Genomic DNA, 23186 nt, shown 5'->3' with positions numbered 1-23186 from the left:
TCAATAAAGGGGGAAAGGGGGAAAGAAGGAAAGAAACAAGCCAGTTTTGAGAATGACTCCTACATGGTTAGCTGAAGCCAGAGTTAGGCAATGTCAATCTCAGCAACACTAAAAAGCATATCGTGAGACTTGCAGCTTAGTATTGCTGAATGTGTGATCCTACCTAATTTTATCTGGCACTTTCCTATCAACATGAGGCCTGCTGGTTCTCTTCGGTGCTACACGGCTTGGATGGAGTGTAGATTAAAAGATGTTGGATTAGGGACAAATGTTCATCTCAGCTTTGCTGTGAGAAAATGACTATGATACTGGTCTCCCTCATGGCAGGTGTCCCTCCCTGTTGCTCACTGTAACAGAATCATGCAGTTGTAATTGAGCAGTGAGGGGCCTTGCAGTCCTTAACACCTTGACTACTGATGAGCCATGCATTCCAGTTGGTAATCAATACTTACAATATGCATTTATAAGACAATATCTAGACTCCCGAGTACTGAGAGCCAAAGTTCCCAGGAAGAAGGCAGCTACATACCTTTGTAAAACACTCAAGGCTGCTTGATTAAAATTATGCAAGGGATTATTGGGAGCTGGGCATTTGAAGGTCCAGAGGCAAGTTATCTTGGACTATCTTTAGCTCCCTAAATAGGTACTCATTCCCCACATCTGTATTTGATCCCCAATCTTTGTGACTATCAGGTATAATCCCCTTTGGAATATACAAACAGCTGCCTTTTATTCTACCAATGCAAAAGCTATGTCTTCTAACAGATAGCACTTCACCCCACCACTATAGTAGAGATTTCTCTGCTTTTCAGCCACCCACCTATCTGATATTTCCACCAGTGTATCTTGTAAATCCCCCCTGATTTATGGTTTTCTTTATGACTGTGAAAACTCATGGGGCTGTTACCACATTGAGATGTGGTATTAGGGTAACCTTAATCTGTTTCTGGTCCCTGGGAATTCATGGTTCTAGGATAAACTGCCTTTTAGCCCCTTTAAGTAAAAAGCATGCTTTTGGATCAATAGCATTTGGCTAGTTTCACCTCCCATGACCTAGATCTCAGCACTGAACTGACCATTCCCTGGCCACCAGGTTTCTTATCACCCCCTAACTATTGCCCCTGTACCCCGTCTTCCCAAATCCTCCAGGCAGCACCCACCTCCTCACAAATGAGCAGGTCAGGGTGCAGTACTTGTCCTTATGTCTTCACAAAGCATCCTGTCCTTCCAAGACTTGGGTTGCCTCTGCTTCCCAGTCCCTTGGCATCTTGTCAAAACCAGGTAACTGCAATCCATCTAGCTGTCAATGAAGACAGCAAGGGTGCCTGTCCCATCTTTTCAGTCTATGGTCTGGTACTTTATGTAAGACAGACACTCAATAAATCTTTACTAAAAGAAAAAAAAGAGAGAAAAACAATGACAGAGACTTCGTGCTCTTTAAAACTCAGTGCCAGAAGTCAAGCAGTTACATTCCTTGGGAGGAAACAAAGCGTGATGCCTCTGATACCTTGAGCAAAAAGGAAGCTTTAAATGATGGCTCTAGAATCTTTTTAGAGGTAATCAAAGGCAGTCGAATTTGTGCCAAACTAAACTGTATCCTTAATCCAGTGACTGGTGTGCTTATAATAAAAGGGAGTTTTAAAGATGGACAGACAGAGACTCAGAGGGAGAAAAACCATGTGTAGATAGAGGCAGTGATGGGAAAGATGTATCTACAGGCCAAGGCAGGTTGGGCATGGCAAGCACCCTGCAGAAGCTAGGGGAGAATTTAGAGACAAGTTTTTGGCGGTTGTAGGGGAGAATTTAGAGACAAGATTTTGGGGGTTGTAGAGGAAGTTCTGTCTTGCCCACACTTCATGATCTTTGAGCATTCAGAACTATGAGAAATTAAGTTCTGGGGCGTCAGCTTATAAAACTCTTAGTCTTTTAGAGCAGTCCCAGGAAGTCATGTGACTAGCACACAGTTTCTGGGACATTCATTTTCATGGCCTAGTGAGCATGGCCACGCTTGACTAAAGGGTTGGGCAATCCTAGTTAATGATAAACTATGCCCGTAATGAGTGTTATTTCGGGGACACTGTAATATTTTCTGGAAGAATAAACAATAAAACTGCTACAATACTGGAGTGTTTTAGGGCCATCATAAGAAATATATAATTGTCCACATATTCTAAATTGATGTTATTCCATTGCAATCAAGTTCACTAGATAGACAGAGATTATGTTTTTCTGCAGACCAGTGAAGATCTGTAGTGAAGGTGTCCATTTGCCCAGTGAGAGCTCACTGAGGGCAAAGGCCAAGATTAAGTGCTTTGGCAAGCAATGACGCAGACATCGGTAAGCACAACCTTAGCTGATGATCTTTGCTACGCTCTGAAAATTCCCCCACTGCTCTTTCTATTTGTTTTAGATTAGTGGAAGGAATCTGCTACGTCTGTTAATATCATAAATCACTACCTTTCCGTTCCTGTCTCTCCTATTCTTCATGGATAGTGAAGAAGGAAGGGTAATGGTCAGAGGAAAATGTTTCTGCATGGATGCTAAGCATAATTCTATATCCAACCTCCTGACCTACATGTTGGGGGAGGCTGACATTTAGGCCAAGCCGGAGGGTAATCCATGCTGAGGTATGTGCCAGACGGTGCCTGGGGAAAATGCTAAAGTGCATTGTTGAACTCAGAGTTTTGACTAAAGTTGAGAGGCTTCTCCGTGTTGGAGCAGCCTGAGCTAACAAGAGAGACAATCTGTCATTGCCAGTGCCTAAGGCTGCCCCCCGAAATGTCAATAGCAGCAACTGCAGTTCTCTGAGGTCAATGTTGTGCTTCCCAGAAGTAGCCCAGTCTGCAGGGTCTCAGTTTCTGATGCCCCAGTCCATTCCCTTTGGAATTTTGCAGACTACCAGCTGCAGAGTGCACATGCACTGTGCCACAGGGTGGTGAGCAGGCTTACGTTCCAAGGTTCCTTTATTAGGTTTTCTTTCTTTAGTTGTTAACATAAGTATCCAAAATAAAAAGAATCTGACCTCCCCAAAAAATGAGAACAAGAATACCAAACTTAAAGAAACATTAAGTTAGGAAATATATCAATGAAACTGATCATATACTAAGCCCAATTCTCAATAAAGATTATTTACAGATACGTGATGCTATATGATATATGCAGTTCACAGTCATGGGGTTTAAAAATAGAAAAATACTATTCCTGTGATTTGTGGAATGGAAAAGTAATCTAGACTGGGGTGTGGCTCATTGGGTGAGAACATTGGTTGTTCTTGCAGAGGCCCCGGATTCCAGTTCCCAGGGCCGTCTAAAACCAAACAAATCCAGTTCTAATTTCCTCCTCTGACCTCCACGGGCACTGGAGGAACTTTGGCACACTTACATGTATGCAGATAAAATGCTCATACACACCATATAAAATAAGCATAAAAATGAATTAAAAAATAAAACAACACAATGACATGGGATCTTGGAGCACCTACCTGTCATTTGCAGGACTCTAGTTTTAGAGGAGACTGTGTGTCCAAGATGATACAGCCACAGTAGAGACAGGATTCCTAAGTTCAATTCCATAGTACTTTAAACTTATTTAAAATTTAAAATATTTATGACTTTAACACTAAAAGTACATATTTATATTTATTGGAAATTTACATAGTTATTTAAGAAATAAAATTTACTTATTCTTAAATATTTATTTAAAGACTTAGTTAAGCCATAATCTCTTCAGTATTTCTGAACACAGTTTGATGTGGCAGGTGTTTAACTCAGATGTGCATCTGCTGCCAAGGTGTCTCAATGCAGGGAAAGATCTATTTTGAGTAGATACCTGGTTTCCGCTTTAAAAATGCATTTTATTCCATGATACACCTTGGGAAATGTTACGGCTCAGTGAACAGCGTGACTCTTTGGCTTTTCCATTGGTTTTTGCTCCTGAGTTCATGAATATTGATCACATCATGTCCTCATTACTGAGGTCAGGAGCACAGGTGTACCCACATCCAGTAGGAAGTGAATTACCATTGAACAATCTGCAAGCCCACCTTTGTCCAGAGCATGGATACCGTCTAACCCTGCATAAAGCCTGCATTCTAGATCTTGCCCTGGGGAACTGATATGACCATTTCTGAATACATTTTCCCCTTCTCAGATGCTATCATTCATTTCCATTATTTCTACATTCTGAGAAGCCAGTGTACCTTACATGTGTCAAAAAAAAGTCTTCAGACATTTGGTGCAGTCATATGTTCTTTGGCCCATGTTACCTATGTTCACATCATATCTCAAGACACTAATAAAGTTTTGCAAGTAGTCCAGCTTTGCTTTATTGGTCTCAGCAACATGAGATAAAAATAAGAACAATAACGTTCTAGGTACTTCAAGGGGTTGTTATTGCAGAGTCTTTGATGACAAATAAATGCACAAGCGCTTTGAATATTGCCTACCATTAAAATCAAGGCTTCAGTGACCCCATTTCACTTCTACAGAATCTCATCCTGTTGTGAACTTCCCTATCTTTTATTCAAGATTATTTTTTGTCTTAACATAAGGGATCATTGAATCAAAAGTGTGACATAACCAGTGTTTATATAACCTGTGGGAAGGATTTTTTCTTTGAGTTTACCCTGTCTTATCTTTTCATTATTCTAGAAAATTTTAATGATGGTTTGATACTGTGCATGAAGAATAACAAAGAAGTTGGAGAGTATAGAAGACACTATGACCTTCCAGATATCTTTATTTTGATACTGGCAGTCTGGTGTGAGAGAATGGTCTGTATTCTGTCAATTATATTTTAAATAAACACTGATTGGCCAGTAGCCAAGCAGGGAGTATAGACGGGACAACCAGACAGGAATTAGAGGCAGGTCTAAGAGAACAGGAGAATTCTGGGAACAAGGAAGCCCATTTCTCTACAATCCTGACCAGCCATAGCAGAAGCAAGACGTGACTGCCTTGCTGAAAAAGGTACTGAGCCATGTGGCTAACATAGGCAAGAATAATGGACTAATATAAGTTATAAGAGTTAATACGAAGCCTGAGCTAATGGGCCAATTAGTTTATTGTTAATGTAGACCTCTGTGTGATTTCTTTTGGGAATAAACGGCTGGGGGACCAAGCAGAACAGAACCTCAGATAGCAGCAGTCTAGTAGCCTAGAGGATGATTGTAGAATGCAGGAATTTAACGCAGGTATTTAATTGTTCAATCTTGTTTTCATCTCTTTTTGAAAAAAATATTTATTTCAAATTCAGCCTGCTCTATCAATACCTAACTGCAATTAACTTTTGAAATTAAGATAGGGGTTTTCCTTCTTAGCAGGCTTTCAACTATTCTTTTTATGTGTGGTCTCAAGGTGTATAAGAAACTACTAAACACCCAGGTCAGCATCCCACACTCCTAAGTGAGATTTCATGGTTTCATAGATTTCTAATCCTAAGTCTCGGCCAAGCAAAGAAGAAATAGCAGAAAAGGATTCTTGGACTCTTTTCATGCTCTGGAAACTAATTCTTTCAGTCTGACAACCTGAACCCAAATGGGTGCAGCTGATAAGCACCTTTGGCCACACTGTCAGAGCAGTAGGTAATGCCGAAGGCATTGGACTTTTTTCAAGAAGTTCAAGCATAAGAAAGAAGATGGAGAATACACACACACACACACACACACACACACACATGAAAATCAAATCAACAACACACAAAAAGCAACAAATACCTCCAGACCTAGAGAGATAACTCTAATTTGGTTGCCAACACTCATGTAGCACTACATCTGTAAATCTTGCTCCAAGGGTCCCCTGCCCTCAGCTGGAATCCTTGGGCAACTGCACTCACACATGTACATGTCCCCATCTTCTCTACCATAGACATGTAATTAAAAGTAAAATAAATCTTTAAAAGTCACATCTTACAGCAAACCTGTTTATGAAAAAGCTCCTAACTTGTGACAATTATGTTCTGAGCATCTGTATCAAATATTATCATTTATCTTTATAGTTCGGTACTTCTTTTTAAGACATAGTAAGACAAGGGAACATTCTTATTATTTCTTGTCTCTAACATCCTGCTAGATATCTTAGACACTGGAAACAGAACAATAAATATATTGCTCTTTGAGATGATTAAATAAAGTAAACTAAATCAACATTTAAACCAAAGTTGTGTAACTAATAAAGAAATGCAAAAAGATTGCCAGATTTTAATCTAAAAATTAATATTTCACCAATACCAGAAAACATCAACTTGAAATTGTAACACGACAGAAATAATCCTTCACAATAGTTACTACTAATAAAAGATACCTAGAAATTACCTTTCAATAGAAAAGCAGACCTCTGAAAAAATGACAGCCCCTAATCTGACAAGTAGCAGGCAAGACAAATAGATGTAGAATTGATATTCCCAGGGATAATATGATACTGTATTATAAAAGACAAAGATTTAGTTCAAATACTTACATACATAATTCAATTTAAGATCAAATTTCAGCTCTATTACTTAAAGAGTTTTACATGCAAACATTATAAAGTTTCACTAGAAGAATGAAGTCTGCGAATCAGTCAGTGAAACTCAAAAAGGAATGTATCTTACAGCAGTGGGTACCTCTGTTGCGTTTTTCTGTAGTCTTAGTGCTACAGTGGAGACGCTGGAACTAGAGCCAGACACCTCATGTCCTTTTCAGTGATGGAGAAATAGGGAGCAGAAAGGGCATAAATGATGTAGGTAAAACAAGCATATAGGGCTGCATGAATATAATGCCATGGTAGATCACTTACAAAGCATTAAAACCTATAACTCCATGGTAGAGCACTTGCTTAGCATTCAAAAGGCCTTGGGTTGTATCACAAGCAACACACACACATACGGGGAGGGGGGAGAGAGAGAGAGAGAGAGAGAGAGAGAGAGAGAGAGAGAGAGAGAGAGAGAGTTAGTCATTTAGGAGGGCCTTTACTTTCCTTTGTGTTCTGGTTGTTTCTTTCTCCCATTTAATGTGTCCCTTCTGATGCCCTTGAAAGGTCGCTAAAGTCCCTTTCCCTCTCTCAGACTTCCATTTCTTCGGGAATTTGTGTTTATTCTAGTAGCTTAAAACCAAAAGTAGTTTGATATTCAACAAAGGAATGTTGTAAATGTAAAAATAAATCCTATAGATTTACAGGAATTTATTAGGCAGCTCCAAGCCATACACAATTGGAAACAAATATTGAGATGATGTTGTTAATGATTTTTCCGAATCAGGTTTAAACGGCGGTCCTTGGTAATGTTTGTAGACTTATACAGACATAAATCTCACTGTTGTCAGTCATGTGTTTTCCAAATTCACACTGAGAATTTTAATTTGTTTTGATGTGTGTGTATGTGTGTGCATGCATGTGCCTTAGTGAATATATGTGTGATGTATGTCTGCATGTGTGTACATATGTGCGGATAGCCCAGAAGATGACCTCAGTTGTCATTCCTCATGTGCAGTTCACTTTTTTTTTATGTTTTTTTTGGTTTTATTTTCACTTTGAGGCATTACTAAGGTCTTCCCCCCACACCCCCCAAACAAGAAATCCCTCTAAAAAGAATGGGCTCCAAAAGTCAGTTCAAGTTCTGGTCTCATTGCCAGTGGTCCCACAGATTGTCAAAGTTTCTCTTCAGATTGTATACATCCTTCACCTTTGTTGTTAAAACAGACTCTCTTACTGACCTCAAACTCAGCCAGTAGTCTGTGCTTACTGTCCAGGGAGCCCCGGGCATCATCCTATGTTTGTGCTGTACTGACAGAGACATCTTCCCAGCACTATTTATTATTATTCAAATGCTAGGCTCAGGGGCTGGAGAGATGATTTAGTGGTTAGGAGCACTTGCTGCTCTACTAGAGGATTTGAGAATTCATTTCCCAGTACTCAGGTCAGCCCAGGCAGTTCACAGGCTACTGTCCCTCCAGTTCCAGGGGATTTGATGCCTCTGGTCTCCTTGACACCTGCACTGAAGTGCACATACACACACGCACACGCACGCACACACACACACACACACACACACACACACACACACACACACACACCACGGAGAAGTCCACAGATAATTCAAATTAATTAAATCTAAAAAAAGTTGGTCTCTCTGAAGAACACTGGTGTTGCCAAAGAAAGGCAGGATTTCCCAGTGGCCTGAATCCTCCCAGCTTCCTTCTTCTGTATTTATTTTCAGTGCCAACATTTTCCTGGGTATTTGAAGAGGATTTGCGGTGAGAGTTATTATTCTATATCCAAATATACAGAGAGGATTTAAAGGGCAACATCTGGACCTTACTATTTTAAAAATGATTAATTTTTCAGAAAGTTTAATTGAGACCTTAACCATAAAACCAGTGGCCATGGTGATAGGGCTGAATGATCAGATGACACACACAGGGGGCAGAAGAGAAAAAGAAGAACTGACTTCGAACCCTGATTTAAACTTTGACAATCAGCATATCCCTGGGGGCATAGTTTTGCTCACCTAGAAAATAAAGGAATTAGAATGAACCATCTAAGAGACACTTTTGGACTCTAGGATTTGACAATGACTCTCAAATGAAACACAGTGAGCTAATTTTAGATATGATGGGGGGAGTTGTACCTGAAAACAAACAGATCCTAATATTGTCCATATATTACTGGATACTTAATTCTTCTATATAGTTTCAAGTAGAACTAAGTTAAATCTTCACCATGACTTGGCTCATGTGACTGTCTCAACGTTCGTTCCCCATGTCTCATTTTTATGATAGGAAAAATGGGCAAAGAGTTGTTACCCAGTTTACAGGGTGAGGCTAGAATTGGTAAAGGAGAGACATTTTATTAGTTAGAAAATAGTCTACATCCACACCTCCAGCTTCTTGTTCATGTTTCTGTGAAACATGCTGGAGACTTGGATATACATGTGATTGTCTGAAATATGAGCAGTGCAAAGTATCAAGCTGTTATGCATGCTTTCCTTACTGGGATAAAAGTTTCTTGCAGATGTGAAGTTAAATTGGAAGTCAAAGTTCTCAATTTGAGAAAATGTCCTGGATTATTTGGCACATCACCACCACCAGCACCATCATCATCATCATCACCACCACCACCATCATCATCATCACCACCACCACCACCACCACCACCACCACCACCACCACCACCACCACCACCATCACCACCATCATTGTCGTCATCATTATAACAGGAGATCTGCTGATTCTTGGCACATTTCCAGCTTTTGGCCTGAGTCAATAGCACCCCTGAGGCTTACTGGAAGATAAAAGCTAACCCCAGAATAGACTGCAGTGGCCCTTTCTAGCTACAAGTGCTCTGTCAGTCATGTTTCTGAAAGATTCTAACCATTGGGAGAGCTCTTTATAGAGGAAGAAGTATCAAGAATTGCAATCTAAATGGTGAGTTTTGAAGTTATAATGCTTTAACTTTGGAGAAAACTGCTTTTGTATCACAGTTTGGGAAACTATAAAAAATATTGTGCATATGTGCGTACAAGTACTCATGTATGTGTGTGTGTGTACACTTGGACACATGTGTGCCATGCTTATGTGGAGGTCAGAGGACATCTTTAAGGTGTCAGTTTTATCCTTCCACTGTGGGTTTCTGAGGATCAGACTTAGGCCCACTGAGCCATTTCCTTGGCCCCTGGAATGCTTCCTAAACTATATTTAAGAAAGCAAATTTTAGATATAGATTTTTTAAAATATCAGAACTGATTTTTTTTAATGCCTCTCTGTCTGGGGCATTATAAGATGCATGCAAATAGTTCCACGCCAACAGTCTCAATCTCCCTATTTATTTATAGTCTGCAACAAATAAATGACACGTACAAGTGAATAAGCGTTTGGTGTCATTTCCCAGAGACCATTAGCTGTTAATCAGAGACAAATCAAGAGCGAATCTCTTTCTCAGCATGGCTAGTCAGCAGCTTCTTCCAGTTGCTAAAATTAGGCTCAAGATGCACTCACTGCCTGCAACCAAGTTTTGGGCAATAGAACAGGAGCTAGCACCCGTCACTGTGTGTTTCCTTCCTTTCTTCTCTTTCTTCCTGGTTGGACCGATCAGAAGGTGCAATGGGGATGGACCACAGCAGATACATCAACAATGGCCAGGGATACCTGTATCAAAGAGTTTCAAACGTCCGCTGTCTGCTCCAGGTTCATCTTTGCACCCCTTTCTAGCTATTAGCTGACATTACAGCCGGACTTGAAGACTCTCAAGTTCAACCAAGATTTCCTCTTTGATTTCCTTTCATTTTACACAGCCATTTTCTCTAACTAAATGTTCGACCTTTCCCCTTTAAGTTTTAGAACTCTCATCTTCCTTTTCCAAAGAGATTTATTTTTATTTTCTGCATCTGACTGTTATATCTGCAAGTTTGAAACCAGATGCATGGAGACAAAAAGGTGCCTGATGCCCTGAAACTAGAGCTTCGGATGACTGTGAGCTGCCATGTGGGTGCTGAGAATCGAACCTGGGTCTGCAGGATGAGCAATAAGCACTTTTATCCACCGAGTCATTCCTCCAGCCACCGGGCCACTGGAACTCCTCACTGTAAGACCTGACTGAGTGTGGCCTGCTCTGCGATGACTTCCTGACTGTCTTCTGTCTGAGAACACCAAGATCCCCGGGAGATCCCTGCTTTTGTATCAGTTGTTTGAATTACTGGCTTTTCTCCTTTAATGGGTGGTAACTACCTCTTGGACAAGCACCAGCCTTGGTTGTGTTCAGGTCCATCGGTGAACTGAATGATTTACACAGGAAGCTTAATACATACTGACTGAATAAGCTAATTGTTGAACTAGTAAATGAGCAAAAATATGAATTGGCCTCAATGGAGGCTGGAATTTTGTACAAAAAGTCAGTTTTTATGATTCTCAATTGGATAAGATGACTTTATGTAAGAATATTACATAAATATGTAGAGATACATAGATTTATATGTATGATATGTGTGTGTATGTGTCTGACCACATGTGCACCTATGTATTAATTTGCAAACATATGCATGGATACTTAAATATATAGGAATATAAAGTGACATTGGGAAAGTTCAAAGTTTTCAGAACATCACAGAACATATTATTTCTGTCTTATAATTAGATGATTTAATAATTGTTAATATAAATTTAACAAACATGTTTAAATAAGACATCAAATCATAGTTATTTTGAGAGGGTCTTGTAAGCCTTTATCTCAGGAATCACCAAGGGATACTTTGGCATCCAGGGTGCATTTCCTCATGTATTTCTGTTCTCACTTGCAGTGATTAGGAGTGAGAACAATTTTTAAACCACCTTTCCCTTCCTTTTGTGGGATGTACAACATTGACAACAAAATCTAATATTTCATCTAAGGACCTGAAGCTGAAGGCTGGCAATAGCCATGGCAGCTGTGATGTTCCAGGCCCATCATGCAGTCCTGATAGAATAAAGATGAATGGACTACTACTGTCCTCCGTCCCTTCCCCCAGGATTATAGCCTTGAATAGCTCCCTGTTCATTTTGTCATTGACTTACTGTGTGCTGAACCTCTAATACAATACAACAGAAAATCTTCCACAGAGCAAAACAACACACTGTTCCCCTAGCTCTTTCCAAGGGGAAAATAGGACCCACTGTGATTACTAATACAAAGTGGTTACGTATTGGAATGATGGATATATAGAAAGTCTTTTCCCATCTCCTTTATGTAAATCACAGCACATAGCTACAGGCTTGGTCCAAGAAGGGTTATTAACATATTCATTCCAGCTACCCTGGGGGTACGCCCTCAGTCCTCTGGCCTGACTGCAAACAGATTGTCAACAAGATGGGCTATCAGAAAGGAAATCTGTGTTGTAATTACATAAAGCCAGAAACACTGAGGTGGACAATAGATCCAGTTTCCTTTGCTATCCCTCAGGTGCACAGCAGTTTTATACATTGTAACATGGAGAAGTCTGAGCTGTTTGCTATTGTGTAACAGAGCTTCTTAAGCCTATGGGATTCTGGAACCCACAAGCATTTAAATGATTTGTCAACCCAAGCCACAACCAAAGAACCTATTAGCATTAGAAATTAGCCTCCAAATTTATCTGTATTTTAGTCTATCTTTACTCTGAAAGCAATTCAAACGTATAAAGAAATTAGTGGACTTAAAAATAGACTAAAACGGTGGGAAAATTTTTAAAATTTTCTTTTGGGTGTTTTTTTAGGTAAGCATTCTAATAATGATCAAAATCCCCAAACCCAAGGAAGTGCTGAGGTAAAAAAATATAAAATAAAATTGTTGTAGGAATTCCTTCCACCAATCACCTTTAAGATCCCTGCCCACTTTGGGTGTGGACTCATGCACCATAAATGCAGCTGAAAAGTGTGCACAGATCTCTTTCCTGATGGATTCGGTTCCAGTTCCCAGCACATGCAGAGGACTGGAGATCACTGCCCTTACTGTGAGTTTATTACCAAATACATAAACCTTTGTTATACTCCATTCCGGGTTATTGTGGAACTCTGGTACAAGAACATAAAATAAATGTCAGGGCTTCCTACATTTAACTAAAGTGAAATGAGAAATAGATGATTCAGTGGGTAAGGGTACTTTTTCACAACCATGAGAACCTGGATTCAAATCTTTGGCATCCACATAAAAAGCAAGATATGATTAGGGTGCCTATAAGTCCAACATTGGAGAGTAGAGAGTAGAGACAGGCAGATCTCAAGAGCTCACTGATAAGCCTGTCTAGTCCTTTGAAGGTTTTATTTATAATTCTGAAACACACACACACACACACACACACACACACACACACACACACACAGGTATGCCTGTATGTGGGTATGTACACCTCTGTACCTGTACCCAGGGAGAACAAATGAGAACATTAGATCCCTGCAAACAGAATTATAAGTTGTTATGAGTTGACTAATGTGATATGTGTATTGGGAACTGGATTTGGGCTCTCTTCAAGAGCAGTATATGCTCTTGATCACTGAGCCGTCTCTTCAGGTCCTTTGATTTCTATTTTAAGCATACTAAAGCCCAGGGTCACCTTGTGCACTGTCATTTGTTAAATGCCAGTACTCTGTGATTTTTGGATATGTCTTCCATCACCTTGTCTAGGGCTATTGTGTTTAGCATAAACTTTTAGTTCCTTTCTGAAGTACTAATTATTTCCCACAATGAAATGAGATAGTCTGTTTCTAAGGCATTAACGAAATAAATACTTTCTTAATCCTTATAAAGAATATGCATGAAAAGAAATGGGAGTAAGGGAGGCATGTATAAAGCTGGTTCTACTGGCATTTAAAACTTTGCTTTTGATACAGAATATGTATTTTCTGAATTTCCTACTTTCTGTGTGAAGTGTCTGTTGTATGTTATAGACTAAGAAAGTCAACCTCATTTCATGAACTGATTTCTGACCATTAACATACAACATAGACTTGTGATAAACATTGACTATTTCTAAGTAGGGACCTTATTATTTTCTTCATTGTTTCCATCAGTTTATCCAAAGTATATTTCAATACATGTTTTTTTTTCCTGGTATTTCCTCAAATAGATGCATTGAAATATAACAGCCCTAGTGTATCCAGAGCTTCTAAAGAGGAGTGTAATAAATTAAATTTAAAAGACAACGGAAGTGCTGAAGAAATATTTCTATAGTTTTCACTATAGAAACGTACTTCAGGGTTCTCAAATTCAGACCCCAGCAACCATGTCAGGTAGCTCACAACCACCTCTAACTCTAGCTCCAGGGTATCTGGTGTCCTCTTCTGGCCTCTGCGGGCACTGCACTTAAGTGCTCACATCTTTAAAAAATTAAGGAAAGTTGAAATGATTTTTTGGAGGTTTGAGCTCATCCTTTTTATTTTGTAAGTACCACAGCTATTGGTGCTCTCATTTACAGCTCCACATATTTTTTGCTTTGTAAATAGCACGGATTTCTGTCAACGTAAGACCAAAAACATCAAGAAAGAAAACATTTTTTTTTTTTTTTGTCAGAATTGGCTCTCTGATCAACAGGCTCCCTCATCAATGCAGACAGTTTTCCCTGATGGTGCTGAGCCATGGGATACTAATTTCATGCTAATTTTGACTTTGATTCCTTCATGCCATTAATATATTCATCAGCAGTGACATGCCCTGAACTTCACAGTCAAGCTGGGGACCTCTAGAGATGGACTAATTAGGTCAATGGGAAGGAGACAGTGTGAAGCTCAGTTTTAGATGGCGAAAAGCTCATAATTAACCCCAATTATTTTGAAGGTACCAGTTTCTTAGTTTTACCTTACAGGATAGCTGTATAAAGTGGTCTAGGAAGCAATGAGGTCATTTCTCCTTCTTAGGAAAATCTCCCCATGGAGGAGAATATGGACAAAAGCTATCCGAGATAGTTTCTTTTGTCCTACTAAAGGGTTGAATTTGGATCTCTGCAGGTAGTGTGGGAGCCCATAGAAGGGTCTTTATGTGGATGGACTTCAGTCCTACAGGCCATGTCCAGCTTGTAGCCTATGGGTTGCATTATGGCCTTAGAATAGTGATGGACATGGCCTAACATAAGATTGTAATCATACCCAAATGAGGTTGAGAATGTAGTTCCCAAGCACGGACTTTTTAGATAGTTGGTGTCAAATATTAAAAGGGTGGACACACCTGAAAGGTGTAAACAGGCATCCATGGACAATAGCACCCCTAGATTACCATTATATTTTAATGTAACTCTGATGCTGACTTCTCTGGGGGCTACAGTTAAAGCCTATGCTCTTTGAGCCTTCTGGGGCCCTGAGTCCATGTGTCCCTTAGCTCCTTAATAACAGGGTCTGTTAGGTGTTTGCACAGAATAAGCAGATGGAACAGCTGTTTGAAGGCAAGAAGTGGTGTCCTAGGGTAGTTTCACTTTTTCAATTTAGGGGTGGGCTATGATAGGGATCTGTAAAGCATTTCTGTTCCTTCCTGATGAAGTATCATTAAGCAAAGATTAGGAGTAATGGGCTTCATAATTCACTAAACAATGATTGACATTTGTGACCTTTTCATTTTCATATGGTTGTTACCCCTGCTCAAAACAAGGCCTCATGTGGCTCAAGCTGTCCTCACACTTGCTGTATAGTTGAGGATGACCTTTAAGTTTTAATCCTACTGATTCCAACAGGACTGGAGTGTTGTGTTCAGAGTATAGGCAAGCCCCAAAATGCCCAGTCTATGTGGTACTTAGGAGCAAACCCAGGATTTCATACATGGTAAGCAGGCAATCTACCAATTTCCTGGTCTCTGAAACTTACTCATTTTTTTTTCTAGAAATGTGACTTTTATTCCCAACGATATGCACTGAAATACTTATTCTTCCTGCCCTGGAGTTCCAGGGATCAAATCCAGAGGACTAATTTTTTGATGATGACCAAGAATGAGGTTGGGCCAGACTCTAACTCAGCTTATCTCACTGCAATGTACCCTGAGAAAGAAAGATCCTTCAAAAGAGTGGGGTTGCTGAGTCACAGACCTCAGCAGAAAGTGCAAAGTGACGGCTTTCAGTGCTTTCTTTTTCTTTTCCTTCTTTCCATCTGCATTGTATGTTATATAGAACAGCAATTCTGTGCATGACAGTCCAGACTCTGTTGGGGGGAGGCGTCTATAGGACCAAACCCCAGCATTTCCTGGCCTCTGTGTGTGTGTGTGTGTGTGTGTGTGTGTGTGTGTTGTGTGCTTGCATTAAAACTTAAAACAACTGTCTACGGAGTTAAATCAAGAGCTTGGTACCCGCTCCATAACAACCCATTGTATCCCCTTCTCCTACATGCATTTGCACAAATAAGCAATAGATCCTAGGGTTACTTGTTATGCTGATCAAAAAGTAGAAATTGCTACCTTAATTATATCTTAAAGCCGGTGTGCATGTTTTTTAAGCATGTTCTTTCTTTGAGATTGACTTTTAGGAGATGGAGGAATGGTTCAGGGGTTAAGAACAGTGTATGCTCTTCCACAGAACCTGAAAGAATTCTTAGCACCCACATGGTGGCCAACAATTGTCTGTAACTCCAGGTCTGGTTGTTCCGGTGCTCTTTTCTGGTCTTTGTAGGCACTGAATGCATGTGATACACCTACAGACACACATGCAGACTAAACACCTAATGGTGTGTTTGCATATGGGTATGTGCACATGAATGTAGGTGACCATGGAAGCCAGAAGAGGGCATCAGCAGATCCACTGGAGCTAGAGCTGTAGGTGGCTGTGCACCCCCTGACAAGGGTATAGGAGCTGAACTTAGATCGTCTGCCAGAGCAGCATGTACCCTTGAACACTGCTGACCCACTCTGCAAAGCCATTTCTTTATGTTTTTTATATATTCTTGACCAAGTATGGGAAGTAGATTTAGCTACTGCAGCATACCTACTACAAGTGCATTGTTGAGAGAAAATCCTCATAATTTTAAGCTGAAAACTGTACCTGGACTTGTTTCCCATGCTGGCTATTTTCACTTGAAAGAATGTCTAATAGACCAACTATTAGTATTCAGATATAACTAATGATTTTAAGATAAATAACTGATAAGACTTAATCATTCAAACAAAAATTAACGTATTAAAATGACTATATCCACCACTGTGAAGTTGAAAGGCTTTTCCAGTGAGATTAAGAGAGGTGCTCATTGATGCTGTATATCAAACTTGTCTTGTTTGAGAGTTATGACTACTTGCTGCTTGACAAGAACAGGATAATTCCCATCACCCATGTGAGGTAGCTCACAATTGCCTGTAATTCCAGCGCTAACAGATCTAACACCCTCTTCTTGCTTCTGAGGGTGCCTGCACATACATGCTTGTAATTCCAGCTCTAAAAGATCTAATACCCTCTTCTTGCAGAGGTATCTGAGGGTATCTGCACACACACTGGGCAATACACCCCCTCCACACCTTCATGAATGAATACTTACATAAAATAAAATCATAAAAAAACACTTATCTGAAATCATAAATTTTGGGAACCAATGACCTAGAATGTTCCTTCTTTGTTTCCTTGTCTACACTTCTATTTGATTCATTCTTATTTCTAGTAAATGTACCCATATATCTTCATATATTTGTTCCTGCCTAAACTGGCATTTCTTCACTCTTGTAGCATAATTTGTTCTTCCGATCTTTAATATTCCATTAAGAACTGGTTTGGCAAACTCGTTCCTTACATTCTTTTATAATCAATTATTCAGATTTCTGCTTTACAGCTTTCTCAGTTTAGCGATTTGTTTAGCTCTGTGGTGCCTCAATAGACTTTAAGGTTTATTTTGTGTTGTGTTTTGAGACAGTCTTACCGGTCTAGGCTGGTCTTAAACTCCAATATTCCTGACCCGGTCTGCCAGGTACCTGGATTCTTTGCCAGGATCAGATTATAAGATCTCACAGGGCAGGTGTTTGCTTTCCATTCTTAAAGCATCTGTGTCTATGTACAGTGTTCTATGTACAGCAATCCGAAGGACTGACATTTTAGGCTTGGGAATACCATGTTATCCTCTACCCTGACATTGTACCCAGCTGATGATTGTGACATTGTCAAAGCCAAATACTTCACTGACCTAAGATGCTGGGAACTGATCCTTTTGGTAAGACCTCACAGAGAAGTCAGCGTTCTGGTTCCAGGAGTTCTGGAAATCCTTCCAGAGTCCTAGCTTTTCTCCATCACTTGCAATCTCCAACCTGTACTTTATTGACAGCGTTTACTCAAAGGAATTATGGCACAACCGAGTTATCCTGAAATGGTCAGACCGGTTAATAAGAACTGGTGTTATTTTGAAATAGTCAGACCGGTTAATAAAAACTGGTGTTATCCTGATAGAGTTGAGCCAGTTAATGAATGGAGACACGCCAGCTGGCAATATCTGTTAGAAGCCACACAGACACATGGCAGCAGGGATTTTCCAAAACTTTTGTAATTGGATGGAAGTGGGGACGTTTCTGAAGATTAATAAGGGTGTTGCATCATGTCCAGTTGGCAGCCTTAGGGTCTCAGCCAGTGTTCAGTCACATTCTGTGTGAACACTTGGGCAGCCCAGAGCAGCAGCTGGAGCCTATGCTCCGTGGGAGGCAGTGCCTCTTCCAGATGCCAAGGCTCCTTTCACCTGTCATTGTTGACCTCTGCCTGAGGCCACTTCCAGAGGTTCTTTCATGCCGAAATCCTTGTCCTAAAAATAGAGAAAGCATTACTTACAGCACAAGCTGCCCTGACATCCTCCATGCTGTTACCATCTGTTGCAGATATTCATACTGGACAGTTTTCAAATGACAGCAGATGCCTCAGGAAGAAAAAAATTAATCAGCTCAAAATATGTCATTACCTAGCTAGTGTTTCAGCTTCAGAGGCTAGAAATTATGTTACTCTGGGTCATCAGGCTGATATCCTCATTTTAAAATTAACTTTCTTTCTTTTTATTTCAAAGGAATGGTATTAGTTGTACTGCCAAGAGTTTATTACATAATAATATATTTAAACTTAAGTGTCTAAATGAGGAGTTTACATTCAGATTTTGTGTCTTTAAATACCCTTTGGAGAACATTCATTGGAGTCATTAAAATCCTGGGTAGGAACAAAAGAAGTCCCTGTCAACTGTTAGGGATGTTAGTGACTGTTCAGTGTGCCTCACACCCAAAGAAAAATTCCAGAAGGCTCACTCTAGGATGCTCATCTCCCATTTGTCATTGTGTAAAATTGTGAAAAGCCAGGAGTTGGGAGTTTTCTGTGGAATTGTGTCTCCTAGTGATGCAAGAAGCTACATCAAGTGTCACCAACATGACTGCCCAACCATGAACTGAACAAGTATGATACCGTTGGACAAGCCAAAGTAGATAAGGAGGAGCCCATGGGGCTTCAATCCTTCACAAAGAACCATAGGCAACTGAAGAAACTTGGAAGATAGAGAGCTAGTCTTCCCCATGAAAGAGCACATTAATTGGTTGTTGAGTGCCAAACAGTCTGTCCTGAAAACATACATGCATGTAACATAGGGACTGAACAGCCTAAATTTCAGAATGTGTATATATACATACATACGTGTGTAATGTACATTGTTATTGCATATCAATAAGTGAAACAAAAGGTCATAATTTGAAGGAGAACAGGAAAGACATATGGGAAAGTTTGGGGAAGGGAAGGGAGAAATATCATAATTAAATTAAAATATCAAAAATAAAAGAAGATGCTTTACGGAAAAATATATTACATCACTTAAAATGTCCAAAATAAATGTTACAATTTCGGCTAAAGCTGCCATATTCTTAATTTGTTACCTTAGAAGCATCGCATTAGAGAACTCCTCCTCTGCATGAGACATGAACTTCAAGGTGTAGTCAGGACTCTCAGATGTTGGTGCAGGTTAAAATGGAAGAATCATGTAGACAGTGATTTAGAGCCACACTTCTGAACGGAATTCATTAGGGCTGTCTGTGTATTTTGTCATTATTTATTTGTTTACTTGGTATCTTTTTCTCAAAGAACAGATTTTGCTAAGTATATTTTCTGTATTCTTGATGCTTTATTGGTTAGGGACTCACACAACTAGAGAAAGAATCAACCTTCCAGAGACCAGAAGCTTCCTTTCTTATAAAAACCAGCAGTTTGAGTTGATAGTCTCAACGATCTATTAATCAAACTTTCACAAACTAGAAAGTACTCTAAAATACCCCAGAGAAAGGTATCAGGCCACGAGAGACTGTCTGTAACCACATACCTGCCATAATAATTTGAATCATCCTGAGCTGCCTTGTCTTTCATACTGAAACCCAAGTAAGAGCTGTGATCTAGGTTTTCTTTCTCCTGCTTCTCTCAGTACAAAGCTTAGTGGTCTTCTTGTGACTCTACAGTGGATCTCCTCTCTAGGATCTACATGGCAAATTTCCCCTACACCTCATTCTTATTCCTTTCTATAACTTCTTCAATCACTTTGCCATATCTAATATTTTCATTATTACAATAAGACAAAAAAAATGCATGTTCACCCAACGTGTCCTGACTACTCTTTCATTTTTTACTTGTCCACAAAAGTGAAGTCCATGCCCTGATCCCTGAGACATGGAACATGCTGAACTATATGGAGAAACTGATTTAGCAAATGTCACTAAGGTCAGGACCTGATAATAGAGAGCTGATCCTGCTCCAGATCGGCCACATTTATCCTTAGAAATCATCATCCACAGAGAAATCCAGGTCTTTGGGTAGAAATTTTATAAACGGAGAAAGTCGAAGATTTTTTTTTTAATGCCCAAAATGACCCAGCAACAGGAAAATTTGTGTTGCTGTTGGAGGGGCCATTGTGACGGGATGCAGGTGTCCAGCAGAGCTAGAAGAAGTTCACTATTTGATAGCAGATAAGGAGGAAGACATTAGACTTAATCATAAGAGCTCTGTATATCCTCGTGAGTATCTTAGAAGTAAATTCTCCCCACAGACAAAAGTGTTGACTTACTAACAGCTTAACATTATCCCTGAGAAAGTTAGAGTAGAGGAAACAGTGAAGGTCATGAAGCCCTCTCTGGATTACAATACTATGAAATGGCACATTAGTGCTTATTTTAAGTGCATAAATCTGTGGTAATTTATATAGCAACAATAGACAATCATGCACCCCATTACAGGCAAAAGCCATGCAAAGAAGATAAATACCCTATTTGTTTTAGGAGAAAGCTCTTATTGTTCGAACAGATCATCTTGTTTTCTTCCTAGACACCTGTGGTGGCTTAAATAAGAATGGCCCCCATAGGTTCCTATATCTTACTATAGAGTCACAAGACAGTGGCACTACTTGAGAAGGATTAGGAACTGTGGTTTTGTGGGATTTGGTGTGGCCTTGTTGGAGGAAGTGTGTCACTAGCGGGTGGGCTTTGAAGTTTCAAAAACTTCAAAAACCAAAGCAGGTCCAGTCTCTTTCTTTTTTGCCTCTATGCCTATGTAGCAGGATGGAAAGATCACAGATACTGCCCTAATGCCTGTCTACTTGCTATGATGCTTCCCATCATGATGTTACTGGATTAAGCCTCTGAAACTGTAAGCAAGCCCCAAATTAAATGCTTCCTTTTATAAGAGTTGCCTTGTTCACGGCAATAGAACAGTGACTAAGATAGTACCATTATGCATAATTAGAAGGAAAATGAATGACTATGAGATAGTAGTAGTCAGTGATCATGTCCATTGGTAACAGAACCCATTTCCAGGCAGCATTGCATGACACGTTTTGAGATAACAGAGCTCAGTTTAGTGTATGCAAGTCTTTGCAGCATGACTGTTATCTTGAGTGCATGATCTCAGTTGTGTTTGTAAAGAACTGGATTCTGTTCTGCCACACAGAGATGAGGTATTATCTCCCAGATCTGATAGCTTTTTTTGTGTGTGTGTTTGACACAACAGTCTCATCCAACTCCTCTATAGGAGAAGATAAAAACACATAATTGTGCGAAGATGTTATAGAAGGAAATTTCAGGCAGGCATCAGGATGCTCACCGTCTGCTTCTGAGTGGCTGGCAGGAGATGGAGCCTGACAGAGAAAGGATGGAGTGGCAGACAGACCAATTACATATCATGAGCCCCTTTAGCTAGAAGGATGGACTTTCAAGATCTGCTTTGGTAATTATTCGTGAGCAATATTTGTGCTCTGTAATGATTTTCTTTCACCTTTCTCTCTTGTCATTAATGAATTTTCCTTTTGAAAATGCCAATCATTTGTTAAGGTGTAAAAGAGAAGCAAGAAAAGGGAAATGTGCTTTTTGCTGATACAGTTTTAAAGTGATAGTATCATATCTTGGAAAGTATGTTCATTTTATGGTGGTTAATACACATAAGCCCCAAAGTTGGTGCACATTTGGGAAACTGGATATAGAAATAAGTAACAGGTTTTTTTCATGTGTGCTTTTCCTTCAGGCAAGAAGAGTTATTGCTGCTAGTGCTATAGTGAAGCTACCCCAAGAAGGTGACATGACAGTACACAATCTTATTTGTATAGTACATTTGTGTTAGTTTGCTAGTACACAATCTTATTTGTATAGTACATTTGTGTTGGTTTTTTTCCCTCTCTATGACAAAACAGCTGAGATTAAAAACTCTAAGAAAGGAAAGATTTATTTTGGCTAATAATTCCAGGGTTTCTAGTCCATGGCCACTTGACTCCATATTTATGTGCTTTTGGTGAGGCAGTGCATCTTGGAAGAAGAGCATGACCAAGGGAAGTAACTCTCCTATGGCAGTCATGAAGTGGAGAGACACAGAACAGCAATGGGGTTAGAGATAATACATGCTTTCAGCGAGCTATCACCAGCGATCATTTCCTACAATCTGGTCCTATCTCCTAATAGTCTGTCCAGTTATAAATTTATCATTCATTCATTTATTTACTCATTCATTTGAGAGAGAATCTCATGCAGCCTAATCCAGTGGTAAAGTTATCTCCCTTACGACTTTGTGGTTTCTTGATATCTCCATTAGCTGGCTACCAAGCATTCAGCATATCAGTCTTTGGGGCCACTTTATATCTAAACCAAAACACTAGTCATAATTGAAAATGTTAAGGATATTCGGAGAATTCCTACTCTGTCCATCACGAGTTAGCATGATCTGAACTTATCTTGGTATATGACCAGCTGAAAAGCTAAGTGAAATGTAGGGCACAGTAGTTTTAGTTTATAGAACAACGGCAAATACAGGACAATGACCCCCAGGAAAATGTAATCCTGAGAGTGACCCCAAGTCACTGCAAGACTCCCACAGCACAGTGGGCAGAAGTTATCAAAGCCTTGTGGCTGTCTTAACTCAGGAGACAGGGTCAGAATTCAGGGGTCAGAAGTAGTGTTTGTAGTCAGTGTTCTCCAAGGAATGAGTGGCCATTAAAAATAACCTGGGAATCCTCAAATAAAAGCTCAGTTTTTTTATATTTAAAGAATTATATATTCTTTAATATAATTAAATAATAATAATAATAATATTATTATATTATAATATAATTATATATAATATATATTATATATTATAATTATATAATATATATATTATATATGATATATAATAATAATTATAATAATAAATGATAATAATGTTTCATTATTATCATTTAAATTTTATGTGAATATTTATGTCTGAGCATTTGCATGTGAGAGCCTGCTGAGACCAGAATAGGGAATTGGATTCCCGGGAGTAGACCCACAGGAGTGAGACAGCAGATGTGAGTA

The sequence above is a fragment of the Myodes glareolus genome, chromosome 14 (genome assembly GCF_982192425.1).
Source record: "Myodes glareolus chromosome 14, mMyoGla1.1, whole genome shotgun sequence".
Taxonomy (NCBI): domain Eukaryota; kingdom Metazoa; phylum Chordata; class Mammalia; order Rodentia; family Cricetidae; genus Myodes; species Myodes glareolus.
The sequence above is the reverse complement of the archived record's forward strand: the minus strand, read 5'-3'. Positions refer to the sequence as shown.